This window comes from Juglans regia, chromosome 11, assembly GCF_001411555.2.
Source record: "Juglans regia cultivar Chandler chromosome 11, Walnut 2.0, whole genome shotgun sequence".
NCBI classification, from domain to species: Eukaryota; Viridiplantae; Streptophyta; class Magnoliopsida; order Fagales; family Juglandaceae; genus Juglans; species Juglans regia.
This window is the reverse complement of record NC_049911.1, coordinates 21,672,633-21,687,257: the sequence shown is the minus strand read 5'-3', so window position 1 is coordinate 21,687,257 and position 14,625 is coordinate 21,672,633.

The window sequence follows — 14,625 nt, the reverse complement described above, 5'->3', positions numbered from 1 at the left end:
TCTTTCCCTTCATCGATCTATCTTTATCTGATGATGCTATCTGGTTAGTTCCAACAACCCACCAACGCTCTTAGAGTATTGGTATTTGTTTCATCAAAAGTCCAATTAAATGTAAATTTTGCATATATATCGTTGAAAGTGTCTGCATTGGAGTACTGGCTATAACTCCTCAGTTCAAGATTTGATCTACAGTAAATTCAATTTATTCTTTAAATTCGAAGTGATACTGTTCATAGGCTAAATGAATTTCTTATTCCAAAATGTAGAAGAACAACTCCCGGGCTACGGACTTTTTTATCTGGTCTTTGAAATCTTGATGTGTTGCTTTCAAGAAGAGGAAGCTGCAACTTGTAGCTTGCATACATTATTTGGCAGCAGAATTGTTGACTACATGATTGTAGTCTTAACTAGGGGATGAGCTTGAAGATAATTAAAAATTATTAATTAATATATTATAAGTGCAATTGTAAAATATAGTTAGTGTAATTGTAAAATATGAAAAAAATAAATTAAAAATAATATTATTAAAAAAATAATATTATATTATGATTTTGATGAATCTAATAACTAATGCAATGTGAGGGTTATGGCTTGAGAGGTTTTGGATTTTTTTTATTTTTTTTTATAGAAACAAAAATCTACATTCGAGATAAAAATAATTACAGACATTTATCAAGCTATAAAGTTTGAGAAAAAAAACCTGAAATACAATCCCACCATATTTAGCAACTCTCCATGCATTACGAGCAAGCTCATAAGCTGCCCTATTACTCTCTCTATACACATGTTTAAAAGAAACACTCTCAAAACAACTGCATACTGCAAGAGCTGTAATCTTACTGCAAGAGCTGAATAGTGTTACTCTAATTGAGGAAATTAATTAAGGGAGAGACGGGGGAGATGGCTTTGATAATTCGACAGTTAACATGAGCTGCTTTTCTGGTCCAGTTCTCATGCTTTAAAAATCGCAAAAGAATTCCGAGACACAAAAATACGTGGCCAGCAAGCTGTATATTATCAAAATTAGATATACTTGAGTAAAGAAGTAGCCAAGACAAAATCCAAATCCCAATCCAGTCACCAAAAGGTTGCAAAATACGCCATTCCATACGGTATATCCTTGGAACCAACACCTAACATGAGTAGATGAGGTAACAGGACTTAACATCACTTCCAAAAAGTCCCATCTGATCAATAAGGTATAGATAAAGAGTGGTTTGCGCACACACATATATATATATATTATTTGGGTGGGATATATACGGTAAAACCACATTAAGTTGTTTTTTTGCGAAGAATTTGTAGCTTTTGAGCTTGTTGCAGGTGTAGTGGTTTCCTCATTAATGTAGCAAAAGAACAAAAATGGCAGACAGTATCGCACACAAACACGTGACCAAGTAATTAGTGCTTTGTTCTTCAGCACGAAGTGGAAGTTGACCAAGTCCTCATTATAATTGATTTGATGTATCCCATTTGGTGCAATATAATTAAACAAAACCCTTATTTACACCATTTAACTAGTTCCATGCAACTAGATTTGCATAAAGGAATCAAGCACTGCTCGATCGGACGAAAAGACAATTAAAAAAACTGCCTGCTCTTATATATGATGTTTTAACTAGCATTTATGCCCTACAATGGTTGAGCCAGACAAGTAATGAGATTTAGGAGGTATGAAAACCAGGTTAAAAGTTGAGCATAAACAACAAAATTTAAGGAACAAGAACACGGTTTTGTAGCTAGCATAAGTACCATTCAAAGCTAACTTTGATCACATGCATTTTTCTGTGGCTGTGGCAGGCCGTCCTAAAACAAACAAAACAAGAAGTTCTAAGCGACATGGTTTGAAGTTTTGGTTAAGTGATATATGCAAGTAATAAAGGAGAAAAATAACTTGTGTTCACATGGCAAAACAAATGCCACACTACGAAAAAGTAGTTGACCAACCACTACATGGCCTGGGTCCATCCCTCCAAATCACATACTGGAGTACTCGTGCATCTCCAATATGATTTGGATGTTGTATATATGCTACAGAAAGGCAGGCTAATATCCATTAAACCGAAAGCAGCATCAAAGGTGTAGATCACTAGATCAGAGAGCATATGGTAACCACCACTGAGATGGGTTTGGCCTCTGCAATCATGAAAATTGTATGCAAAAAGGAACTTGAAACCTAATGTGCGGTTGGAGGTGGAAGCCCGGGCCATGACAGAATTAATGGGGGAAAACGACAACGATAATTTCAATGGGAAAAGCAGATGGTTGATGGACATGAGGAAGGTTGAATAGTGTCAGTCCAAAAGCAAGAATGGTGACTCTGTTTTGGAGGCTAACCCAGTTTAGCAGTGCCTCTCCAATCTCTCCGTCACTTCCTTGTGACTCGATGTTTAGTTCATTTCTGGAATGAGGAAGAGAACACGTGAGGATCTCCGTTGCCTTGTTTCTTTGTTAAGCAAGCGGCGGACATGCAGATATGGCGTGGAACCCACCTCTCCAAATGGCGGGGTCCCCTACCAACAGTCAGGACAGATTGTGGGCATGTGTCTTCACTCAGTTTCTAACTTTAATTGTACCATAGCTAGTTGTCAGGTTTGGACTGGTGTATAAAAGATCTGGTCGTTCTGTGCACGGTTGATGCATATGGAACGCAGCAGAATTTCTGTCTTTCTAAGGCTGTGACATGAGGTTCCTTTTTTAGTACCGATCGTTGGAGAAAGGGTCCAATCTTGTGAGGGAGGGGGGGATTGGATGATGCTCTTTAGATCTCATATCTGAAAAACAGAACACATTGATTATGAAAGATATGATGCAGTTTGAGTTTTAAAAAGATGAGAAATGAGACATCCAAGGAAATGAAATGAGAAAGGACCATTACGGATATTGGCACTCAGGAAAATATAAACCCTGGTTAATAATCCATTTGGGTCCAGAAAAACCACCTATAACATGACCCATCACTATCAACCCAGGTTAATCCAGCTGGCCCAGGTAAAAGAGCAATTAAAGGATTGGGCCTGGAGCAATAAATTTTTTTTTTGGGGAAAAGTTATGTCATTACTAGATATTTTATAAAAATAAATTTATAAATTAAAATAGTTTCATATGATATATTAAATCTAATTTTTAATAAAAATAATTTTATAATTTAACGTACCATATCAAGTGTAGCGCCCTCAACCCCCACGTGTGATTTAGTGGGAGTTGCGAAACTGAGGTGCTGACCGCACGAATTACACACCCCAAGCGCAATGTGAAAGCCAATGCGTGCAAGCATACAATATAAACGTTCACATTTTTAAATACAACAGAAAAATAAAAAGGGGCAGATTGACCTGCTAATAGTATTAGAAATTTGAAATTACAATCCCACGCAAAATATCCATAAGCCACCAATCTCCCAATTCCCGACATAAAATTTATATAGTCGTCTGACTAATTAAGAAAAACACCAAACAACGCTACATAAGGGGAAGTGTACTCAAGCCTTCACTCCTCAGGTGGAACCGATCCTCCAAGCTCATAACCGTCCTCTGCATTAAAGTCTACGGGTCCATGGAATGGAACTGCAGGTGAGGACACCATAGTGAGATTTCGCAATCTCAGCAATTTATAGAAAATGCCACGCACATAAAAAATCCATATTTCCATTTCTTAAAGCATCCATTTAATTACGCATGCACCACGGAGCACCACGGTCTCCCCTATAGATCATCCACGCACCTTGGCTCCCTTCGCCACACCACGAATAACGACCGTGCATGTAACTTCATAATGAGCAATGCCCAGCTCCGTACCCGGCATGTAACTGACCAGGTATCCTTTAGCCTCCACCAGTAGCGAGGCCACAGAGTCAGCACAAGAGCGCTACCATCTCGTCTGAGCCTATTGTCACCCGGCGACATCGCAGAGGATATTACTCAGTTTTACATGCTCCCGTGTAACCAGAGGAGCTCCACCGAGATAATGTCCAATCTCAGCTTGGGGTCGTAATACACACCCATGCACAAAACATGTTTCTAATAAATGACACTAAGAACACAATTTTTCAGTTTCACAGCACAACTAAATAACATAGCACAATTAACAAATTAATTACAACACATACATAGATTAGAGCACATATAATACAATCAACATAATTTAACAATAATAATAATGCAAATGCTTGGACAGGTAGATATTGGATGACATGGCAATAATACATCAACTAATGGCCAAACAACACATAGGTTCACATATTCACAAATCACAACTATACACGATTCCCAACGCTTCACCCGACCCTCATCCAACAATTCATCACCAACTACAGTTATTATCCCAATGCTCCGAAGGCCCTCGGCCACCTAACCAATCACAACCAGACTGCAATAAAAACACAATTTTCCAATGTAAGTATTCTAAGGGTTAGTCTAGGGTTTTACTTACAACGCGGAATGCAACATCGGATGATCGAGCGCGCTGTCTAAGATATCTCGTATGTGCGTGTGCGTCGTATGGTAGAGCTAGGAGTGGCACGGGGGCGAATTTGGACAAGGACAATGATGGGCACGACGGTGGCAATGTTGGGGGTAGATCTGATGAATTCCAAAGGAGGGGGAACGTGGGGTTTGCTGTGGCAAGCGATTGACAGTTGTGGGTGGCAGCCAAGAGGAGAGAAATAAGAAAAACTCTAGATTCAGTCGCCTCGTGTAAGCGTTGGGTAAGCACGGGCTGACTTGGAAAAAAAACCCAAACGCACCGTTTTGTCCCTCTCTCAGTTTCCATCTCAAGCCAGGCAGATAGAAGATCTAAGGCTTCAACTCAAGGAGATGGACGAGGAGGTTGCCACTGCCCAATCTTCCCTATCTTTAAAAGAAGAGGAAATGGAAAAATTGAGAGTTGAATTGATGAAAAAGATTGAAGAAGCTTCGAAGAATGATTATGAACTTAAATCTAAAATCCAGCTCTTAAATGAAGCTAATGAAGTCATACAGAAACAAGAATATGAGCTTTAGGGACTCCAGGAAGCTATCAAGGAGAAAGAAGAAGAACTAGAAGTTTCCTCGACCCTAAAGAAACTTGAAGAGGAGAAGCTAAAAGCTGCAGAGACCAATTTGGAGAAGAGGACAATGGAGTGGTTATTAGCCTAGGAAGAACTAAATAAAGTGGCAGAAAAAGTTTCCAAACATGCAAGGGAAACAGATGAAACTCGTGAGGATTTCAGAAGAGTAAAAAAACTTCTTGCCGACGTGAGTCCAAGTTGGTTTCTTCTCAGAAATCTCTGGCATCCTTTCGGCAGAAAATGGACGAACAAGAGGTCCAGTTGGAAAAGCAACTAACAAAACTTGAGGAACGGAAGAAAAATGTTATGTCTTATATGGTGAGTTTGAAAGATGCCCAAATTGAAGTAGAGAGTGAGAGAGTAAAGCTTAGAGTTGCACAAGCTAGTTGAAAATCAGTGAACTAACTGCGAATTGGTACAAAATCTCTAAACTGGAATGATTACATTTATGGATTCGAAGGAGAAGTTAAAGGAGGTGGAAAAGTGCTTAGATCCTCAATTATGGCATGCCTGCGCCGGTGGAATGGTGCAAATGCCCTCGGTCAATGCTAAGGTCTTCTACTTCCCATAGGTGCAAATGCCTGCGAAAATGTTGATTTTCGAAGCTGCCCGAGGGTTGTGCCGTTTATTCCATGCAGAGTTTGTGCTATGAAATACATGGCCAATCCCAAGATCGATGAGGTTTTCACCATGATGAGACTGGTTTCGGTGAATGCCAAAGAGTCGGACTTTGAAAATGATGGGATTGGAGGGATTAATGGGTTTGAAGCGCAAGAAAAACCGGCCTTCTTTGCAATGACGCTGACTCAATTGGGTGCAAACAATGGCAGGGGTTTATCTGTTCCACGGTACTGCACGGAGACGATCTTTCCACGACTGGAATACTTGGCAGATCCCCTTGCAGACTATCTTTCCGTGGTTGGAACTCTCTAGCTGAAGATGAGAAGCACTCAGAGGAAGAAGATGAGAAACGGAGAAGTGAAATAGTAATGGAATCTGAAATGCGCACTATGTTTTTCTTTTGCCTTTTTTTTTTTTTTTTAAATTAACAGCAGCTCCACATCAGCGGTCTACATCAGCTGACTGTGCGGCGATTGTATCTACCGACTATACCTAGCAGAATTGGAGAAATAAAGGGAGGGAAAAGGTGTTGGGGTGTCTCTACTGCGTCTCATAGCGGAAAAGAGGAATCTGTGGTTGAGCTAGGCTTCCCTAGCCGTGCACAGTGGAGAGAGAGAGAGAGAGAGAGAGAGAGAGGATCCGAGAGAAAAAGAGAGAGATGTAAGGGATGGAGGTTGAGATCGAGGAGCCCACCATAGCAAACGTTGGACAACGGGCAAGTGGCAGTGGAGGAGCTATGAGTGAGATAGAGGGAGAGTCGATGGAGAAAGAGAGACGAAATGAAGGAGAGACCAAGTAACAAAGATATTGGTGGATGATTTACAACTAGCGGTGAGCTCGTAGGGGTATGCTCACCATGGCTGGCGTCGAATGGGCGTGACAAGACATGGTGGCAGCATGTGGCTAGGGTTTTCATACCTAAGTGGGTTTTCATGTTTAGAGAGTATAAGATACGAATGAGAAGTGAAGGAGAGGGGGTCAGTAGATGTTTACCGAAAAGGGTGGGGTGGAGGCACGGTGGACGGCGGCGACAGTAGGCACAACACAAGGAAGAGAGGAGAAAAAGGATGTGTGAGACAGGGGAAAACAAAGGAAGGACTAAGGACTCACTTGCCTTGTCTCAGGCCCGACGACAATGGTGGATGGTGGCGGAAATGCAAGGTCATGAGAGGGGGAAGGCCATGGGTTGAAGAGGGAAAGAGAACCAGAGAAGGGCGGTTCGAGGGTTTGACAGCTCGATCTCGAAGTCCAATAGTGACATGCCGATGGTGGCTTCAGCAATGACTGATGATGGCGACAACGAGAGGTGGTGAAGAGTGGACGGCGAGTGGGACTTACAGGTTGTGGGAAGAAGAAAATGGGAGAGAGAGGGGGTTCAGGTGTGCGGAGCTGGAGGGAGAAGAAGGGGGAAGAGAAAAAAAATTTAGGGTTTTCTTCCCTTTGGCTAAAACGACGTACTTTAGGGGGAAGGGGTTGGCATGGGCTGGGCAGGCTCACACCCATGGGTTGGGCCCGTCTCTCACACCCACACACAATAAAATCCACTTAAACAACATGCTGGGCTTCATCTTACTAAAGAAAACACATATAGTCTTGGGATTTACATCAAGTTACGTTAGTTTATAGATTTATTTTTGTGGGATCTTTTTGTGTCTAAAGCATTTCCCTTTTCTTTTTTTTTTTTCCTTTTCTTTTTGGTCTACTTGATAGTTAGAAATTTCTAGTGACAGTAACCTATAAAAAGTCAAATCAAACATAAAGTCTCTTTAAGTGACCTCTAAAATATTTTTTACTCATTTAGGCCTGCTTCGGATAGCAAAAGCCTGTCATCCTATTTCATCTTATCTCATTAGTGTTGTACATAAATTGAACCAGTCGTCATCGACACGAACCGGCCACCGAAGTCTGGAACTAGTCGAAACCTGTAGAGAACCGATCGACCTGCAGTAGCAAATTGTAAAACCGACGTCGACTGGTTCGGTACTGATTTGAACTTGGTTCAAACGGACGAACCAACTAATATAATATTCTTTTTTATATTATTCGTATATAAAACAATACCATTTCACATAAGTGAGTGAAACGACGTCATTTCTGGTTCAAACCTTTGAACTGACCGATATAATATATATATTATTCGTATATAAAATAATGTTATTTCACTTAAGTGAGTGAAATGACGTCGTTTTACACCCAAAGTTTAGAAAAAAAAAAGGAAATGGCGCCATTTGGTTTAATACACCACACTAAGTCGTTTAGATCTAGGGTTTAATAACCCCTCCCCTCCCCTCCCTCTTCTTCTTCCCGATTCATTTTAGAATTCTCTCTCTTCAATCAAGCACAGCCTGCCGCTCCCCTCCTACTTCACGACATTCACACCGCTCGTTAAACCCTTGCACGTCTCTCAACTCTCCGAGCTCTCTTGTCCCTCATATCCCTAAGCTCTCTTATCTCTTCGCTCCCAAACTTCTCTCATCTCTCCAATTTCCAAATTCCCTCCACCCCTTCGAGTTTCCTCCTTTCCACTGGTGGCTATAATCTTTGAAAATCTTCAATTTTCAAATGTTGATTTGAATTTGTGAATTTGTGATCTAGCTTTTTCTTTTTCTTTTTGCGTTTTGATCTATAACAAGCTCGGTTTTGATTATTTCTTCATGTTTGAAAATTATTTTTCATATTATTTGATGTCTGAATTGTTTATCTGTGAATGTAAAAGAATTTCAAAAATTTTGGATCAAATTCTTGGGATCGTGAACAATGATCCGATACCTATTTACCAGTGTGAGTGTTAGATCAAATTCTTGGGTGTTCATTTAATATTTTTTATGCATAAAAGAAAGAAAAAATTTATTGTTGTTAATTTATTATGCAAGAAATTTCTAATTGACAATTGTATTGTAAAATTATTTTGAAATAAATTGTGGAAAGATGAATGAGTTAAAATCTAGATTAGAGTTTTAGACTTTTAATGTTTGTCATGTTGCAAACTAGGTACTATGTAATTGTGTTGCTATTCTAAGTGTTTTTTGTTCTTTGTTCTTTTTAGTTTCTGGTGTTTTGTAATTAATTATATATTTAATTTTCACATGTTAGATGGATTCTTTGTCCACTCCAATTGATGTTGATTCAAATAAACAACCATTAACTTGGAATATGATTTTAGAGAGACCAAAACATCAAGACTCCCTAGTGCCCTTAACAGTAGTAGTTGTCCATTTCCTAAGAAACGAAAGGAGAAGGATCCGTCAAATGTTTGGGACCATTTTACGAAGGTGGAGGGTTGTCATGTAGATGATCCTAAGGCTAAGTGTAATTATTGTGCCAAGATGTACGCTTTCCACTCGAAGAGGACGAAACTTCAACCATGCAAAACCATTTGCCTTCATGTCTCAAAAATCCTTATAAACGTGGACCTTTGGATAGGTACAAAAAAGAATTGGAGGGTGAGGTAACACTCGAGAAGGGGGTTGGAGAGAGTGATGGTAGTACAATAAGGAATCTTGTAACCCATAAGTATAGTGAAGAGGCTTTAAGATTGGCGATTGTAGATATGGTAATTATAGAAAAGTTGCCCTTTAGAATTGTTGAAGGGCAAGGATTTATGAAGATGTGTGGGTCTCTTGAATCTCAATTTAAAGTGCCATGTCGCATCACGGGCGCAAGAGATTGTAAGAAATTTTTTGCAATAGAAAATGGAAAGCTAAAAATGTTGTTTAAAGATGATGGCACGAGGATTTCATTAACTACCAATACATGCACATCGGTACAAAATTTTAATTATATATGTCTAACTACATATTTCATTGATAGGGATTGGAAATTGTAAAAAAAAAAAATTAATTTTTATTTAATTCCTAATCATCGAGGGGATACTATTAGGTGATATATTGGATCGTGCCTCCTTGATTGAGGAATTGACAATATATTTGTTATAATTGTTGATAATGCAAGCTCAAATGATACTACAATTTTATATTTGAGACAATTTTTTACAGGAAATGTAACACCTCATACTCGGAGGGTTAGGGCGTTAGTTCCTGTCTCTTAAGATTACAACTCGACCACCCAAAAATGTACTCTAAATGACAAGGGTATACTCTATAACATATAAAACTCATTTATTTCAAATTAGATGTTCCTTTGTAACCAAGCTCCAAGTGTGAACATAAATAAGAAAAGAAACTCCACAAGTCTAAACTATTGCACTATAATCTCAAAATACTAACATAGTAAAGAACTTAATTCTTTAATAAATATTCCAATGGTCCCTTGTACCCTTTGGCACTTATTCAAAACTGGTAACACACTTGTGCCTTTCAAGCAATTATTTCTCTACGCTCAATTAGTCTTGTCCATGCTTCTTATTCCTGATCTTCAACTGGCAACTCAAAGTCATTTGAAAAATATTAGAGATAAATGATGAGTTTATCAACAACTCAGTAAGCAGCAATCCCATACTAATGTGTATACATGAGTCATTTACATAATGCATAAGACAGGCAGTTATACAAATAGTTGAAATCTTTCCAAAAACATCTTATTTCAAAGATCATTATATATATAATATAATATGCAAAAAAAGACTTTCAGCGCAAGTATACGGAAACATCAGAGATAGCACAGAGGCCATGCTTACCGCCAAGGTAGGGTTATGCATTCTACAGATAGTTAAGCAGAACATAAATCATTAAGCTAGTAAAGTGAATAAATTTTACACTCGTGGCAAGGTCAGACACCAGAGGCCACCATTTTACATCCACAGCAAGGTCATACATCAGAGGCCACCCTATTACACCCGTGGCAAGGTCAGACATCGGAGGCTACCATTTTACACTCGTGGCAAGCCAAGACATTAGATAATATCATATGCAATGCAATAATAGGAGTATTATACTGATAAGATAATATCATATGATCGAATAACTATTTCAGATTTCATATTCACAATTAATGCAGTAGAGAAATAGAGTGCAAAAATATGCTTATGTCTACATCAATCATGATAAAATGTCATATGTCAAGATCTAGAATAGGCTAGTGCGGACAATAACTGAGGTTGTTTTCATAATAAATTATGCAGATTTTCACAAAATCAACATCAGTCAGCTTTTGACAAAATCTAGCATAGAAACATTGTTTACCTAACTTTTGCAGAGTACTATCTAAGACTGGGACCCAAACCGCAATAGAATCGCAACCTAATCCAGAAAGGTATCGCTAACATATCAATTACTTGTACATGTACAAAACCAACCAACTAAAAAAATTGTAAAATTCGAAACTAAAGATCGAAGTTCGCCCGTAAAGAACCCATAACAAAATAGTACATCCTAGTGCTTTACGATTATAATGGCCCAAGTACAATATCTATGCACTACACAAATAGATTAACCCAACCTCCTCGAATTCCCTTAACCATTCACCACACACACGTCAAACCAACATCCCAAACTTTCAAGTTAAACAAAATTACCTCTGACATGTCAAACATACAATCAGCCCACACTTCCTCCCAACATGTCAACCAAACAACCCACTAGTCAAAACAATCGCACATAGTGCCTCAGGTTTTTAATGTCCCGGGCCAAATGCCCAAGATACTACTTCGCCATGTAATGGAGTTAAAACCTTTGTTTAACTCCATTACAAATTCAGCATTATAAACACACTCACCAATCCCAGCATATTTAGAACACCAACCCAATGGTTACCCCTGTCCTCCGCTGGGGCACATCCAAATACCAACAAGCCAATAAATCTCTTAATCTAAAATTTATAGCGTACAAATAGAGACAACCAACTTCTTGTACACACCAATCGTGCATTTCACATAAATTAAAGTATGATTACAAGGCTAACGCTCAAGTTTACTATACACGAACTTGTTGCAGTGAGTCATCACAGCTCTCATATTGGAGAGAGACAGAGGCAGAGACAGAGAGAACGTCATGGTGTTGTCCGACTTCTTGATGCACATCGAGTAGGTCCTGGTTGGAGATGCCAGTAGAGAATGTTAGAGAGAGAGAGAGAGAGAGAGAGAGAGAGTTGGTATCAGTCTTACTGACGTGGAGGCATTACAATCGGCGATGAGGACTACAATGGTAGCGACACCATAGTCTGCTAGCAATTGCATTGGCCACACGGAGAGGGAGATGGAGCAACTGAGAGGAGGGTGTGTAAGAGGGAAGAAAAAAAGTAGGGCAACTGGGCTGGGGAAGAAAGAGGGGGAAAAAAGGAAAAAAAAAAAAAAAACCCACTTGACAGAAGGGTGCATTTTGCACCCTACCTTTTTTCTGGGTCTTATAAGTAATGTGTTGGGAGAAAAACCATGCACATGAGATGTTGTGTTCATATTTTAAATCTTATTGTGAATAAGGATTTGAAAGAGTGTAATGACGCCATCACAATGGTTAGGAATGCGGTTAGATATGTGTGTTCCTCTCTTGCAAGATTAGACAAGTTTAAGAGATGTGCAGAGAAAGAAAAAATTAATTGTAAGAAAATGTTTCTCTTAATGTACAGACTCAATGAAACTTAACTTACATGATGTTGAAGGTGGCTGAGAAGTTTAGGAAGGCTTTCAGGTAGATGAATAGTGAGGATTACAATTTCCTCTCTTACTTTAATGATGGACACATGGGGCCGCCTAAAGCCAAGGAGTGGGAGACAGTGCGAGTATTTGTAAAGTTTTCAAAAAATTTTTATGATGTCACTACGAGATTTTCTTGGTCTTTATATATCACGCCAATATCAGTTTTGTGGACATTTGTGAACACCAAAAGGGGTTGATTAGGCTGAGTGGGAGTGATAATAATTGTTTGATGAACATGACCATGACCATAAGCATGTGAATGAAATATGATAACTATTGATGGTCATTAGATAGGATGAACTTGTTGATGTTGATTGCAATTGTGCATGATAGGGGTCGCAAATCGTGTTTTCAAATCGTGTTCGTATTATGTCAAGTCATAAATATTCGACTATTTAGGTCAACTCGAACCGAACCCATTAAGCTAAATGTGTCAAACATTCAAACCCTAATCTGTTAAGCTAAACATGTCAACCTATTGTGGCTACTAATAAAATCTATATTTATTAGTAGCCACAATATCTTTTAAAAAAAAATAAGACTACCTACTAGTAAAAAATATCAATATTTTTTAAATTTTAACATATACTGAAACCAATATTATAAACTATACAATAACAAATTGAGCGTAGGTGTAAAATTACAATCTCAATAACAAAAATATAAGTATACTGATAAATACTAATATTACAACATAACAATAATAAAATTGTAATTTTGAAATAAAATATAACTGGATCAAAACGAGTTGATTTCGGGTTAATTGGGTTGATCCGTTATTGACCTGTTTATAAATTGTGTCTTAACAGGTCAACTCGTTGACCTGAATTCGTAAACATCAAACCCAAACTAGTTAATTTCGTGTTATGTTTATGTTGAGTTCACATGTCGTATCACATATTGCAACCCCCAGTACTTGATCCACGTCATAAGTTAGGGCTTTTTACTTTCTACCTGAAGAAAATTCATGATGAGACTTGTGCTGAAGAATTGGTGTCTAGTGTGAAACAGTTACTAGTAGACTTGTATGTGGAGTATAATGCTACGTTTGGTTCTATCTCGACTGGTATTTATCATGAGACAAAATGATGGTGAAGACAATCATGAGACAAAAGGGTTCTATGAGTTGTATAAAGTATCTTTTGCCATTGGATCTTCAGTTGCCAAAACAGAGATGGATTGGTATTTATCAGATGGTTGTGAGGCATCCAGCCCATCTTTTGACTTGTTGATTTGGTGAAAAATTAATGAGTCTAATTATCCTATGCTTGCGAGAATTGCACAAAACTTGTTGGTCATGTTTGTTTTCACGATTGCATCCAAGCCAGCATTTAGTACAGGAGGTCGTGTACTTAATCCTTTTCGAAATTTGTTGGCTCTGAGAACCATTGAGGCACTTATTTGTACTCAAAATTGATTGAAACATCCGTCAACACCAATTGATATCAAAGAGTCCATGGATAATGTGGAGAGCTTCGTGATAGAATGTGATAATGTTTTGATCATTCAATATTCATTTGTTTTTATAAATTAATTTTAGTATTTCTCATTATCCAAATTCACTAATATTTGATATTTTATTCTTATTAATATTTTCATATAGAGTTCGGAGCACAATCAAACGCCATAACTATTGAAGATTGAAGACTAAAGATCAAGAATTGTTGCATGTTATTTATCTTATGTATTTTAGTTGCATTGTTACTTGGGACAATTTATCTTTATTTGTACTATGTATTAAACATTTAGTGAAGTTGTTTTTATTTTTTTAAGTTATCTAGTAATTAGTATAGTAGTATATATTTAAAATTAAAATGAAACTTGAATATTTAAAATGGGCTCTAAAATTAAAATGAAACTTGATTACTTAAAATGAGCTTTAAAAACTCAGCAAATTAGGATTTGAAATCACCCCAATAAAAGGCCTAAAAAAATCTTGAATTGGGAAAAAAAAAGCCAAAAGAGGGAGCCCAAACAACCAAACCGGCTAAGAACCGGGTCAGTTGGTTACCTTCTCAATCAATCGGTTTTGGCCTATTTTTTCTATGTAAAATCACTGGTCGGTTAGTTTCAGTTATGGCTAAAAAACCAACCGATCGGCTAGGTTTTCAGCTATATATATCATCTTATCTCAATATTCAAACACCACAAGTATAAACCCTTTTTTATTTCAAATTTTTAACTTTTTCATCTAATCATTATTATTTTATCAAACTTCCAAACAAAACACAAAAACAATTTAACTTTTTCAAATTCCAAAATAAAGATAATGTTAAAAAATTATATTCTAACATTATTTTAACTTTATAATATTACTATTCAATTTTTTTCTCTCATTTTCTAAAACCCTATAAAACATCTTAAC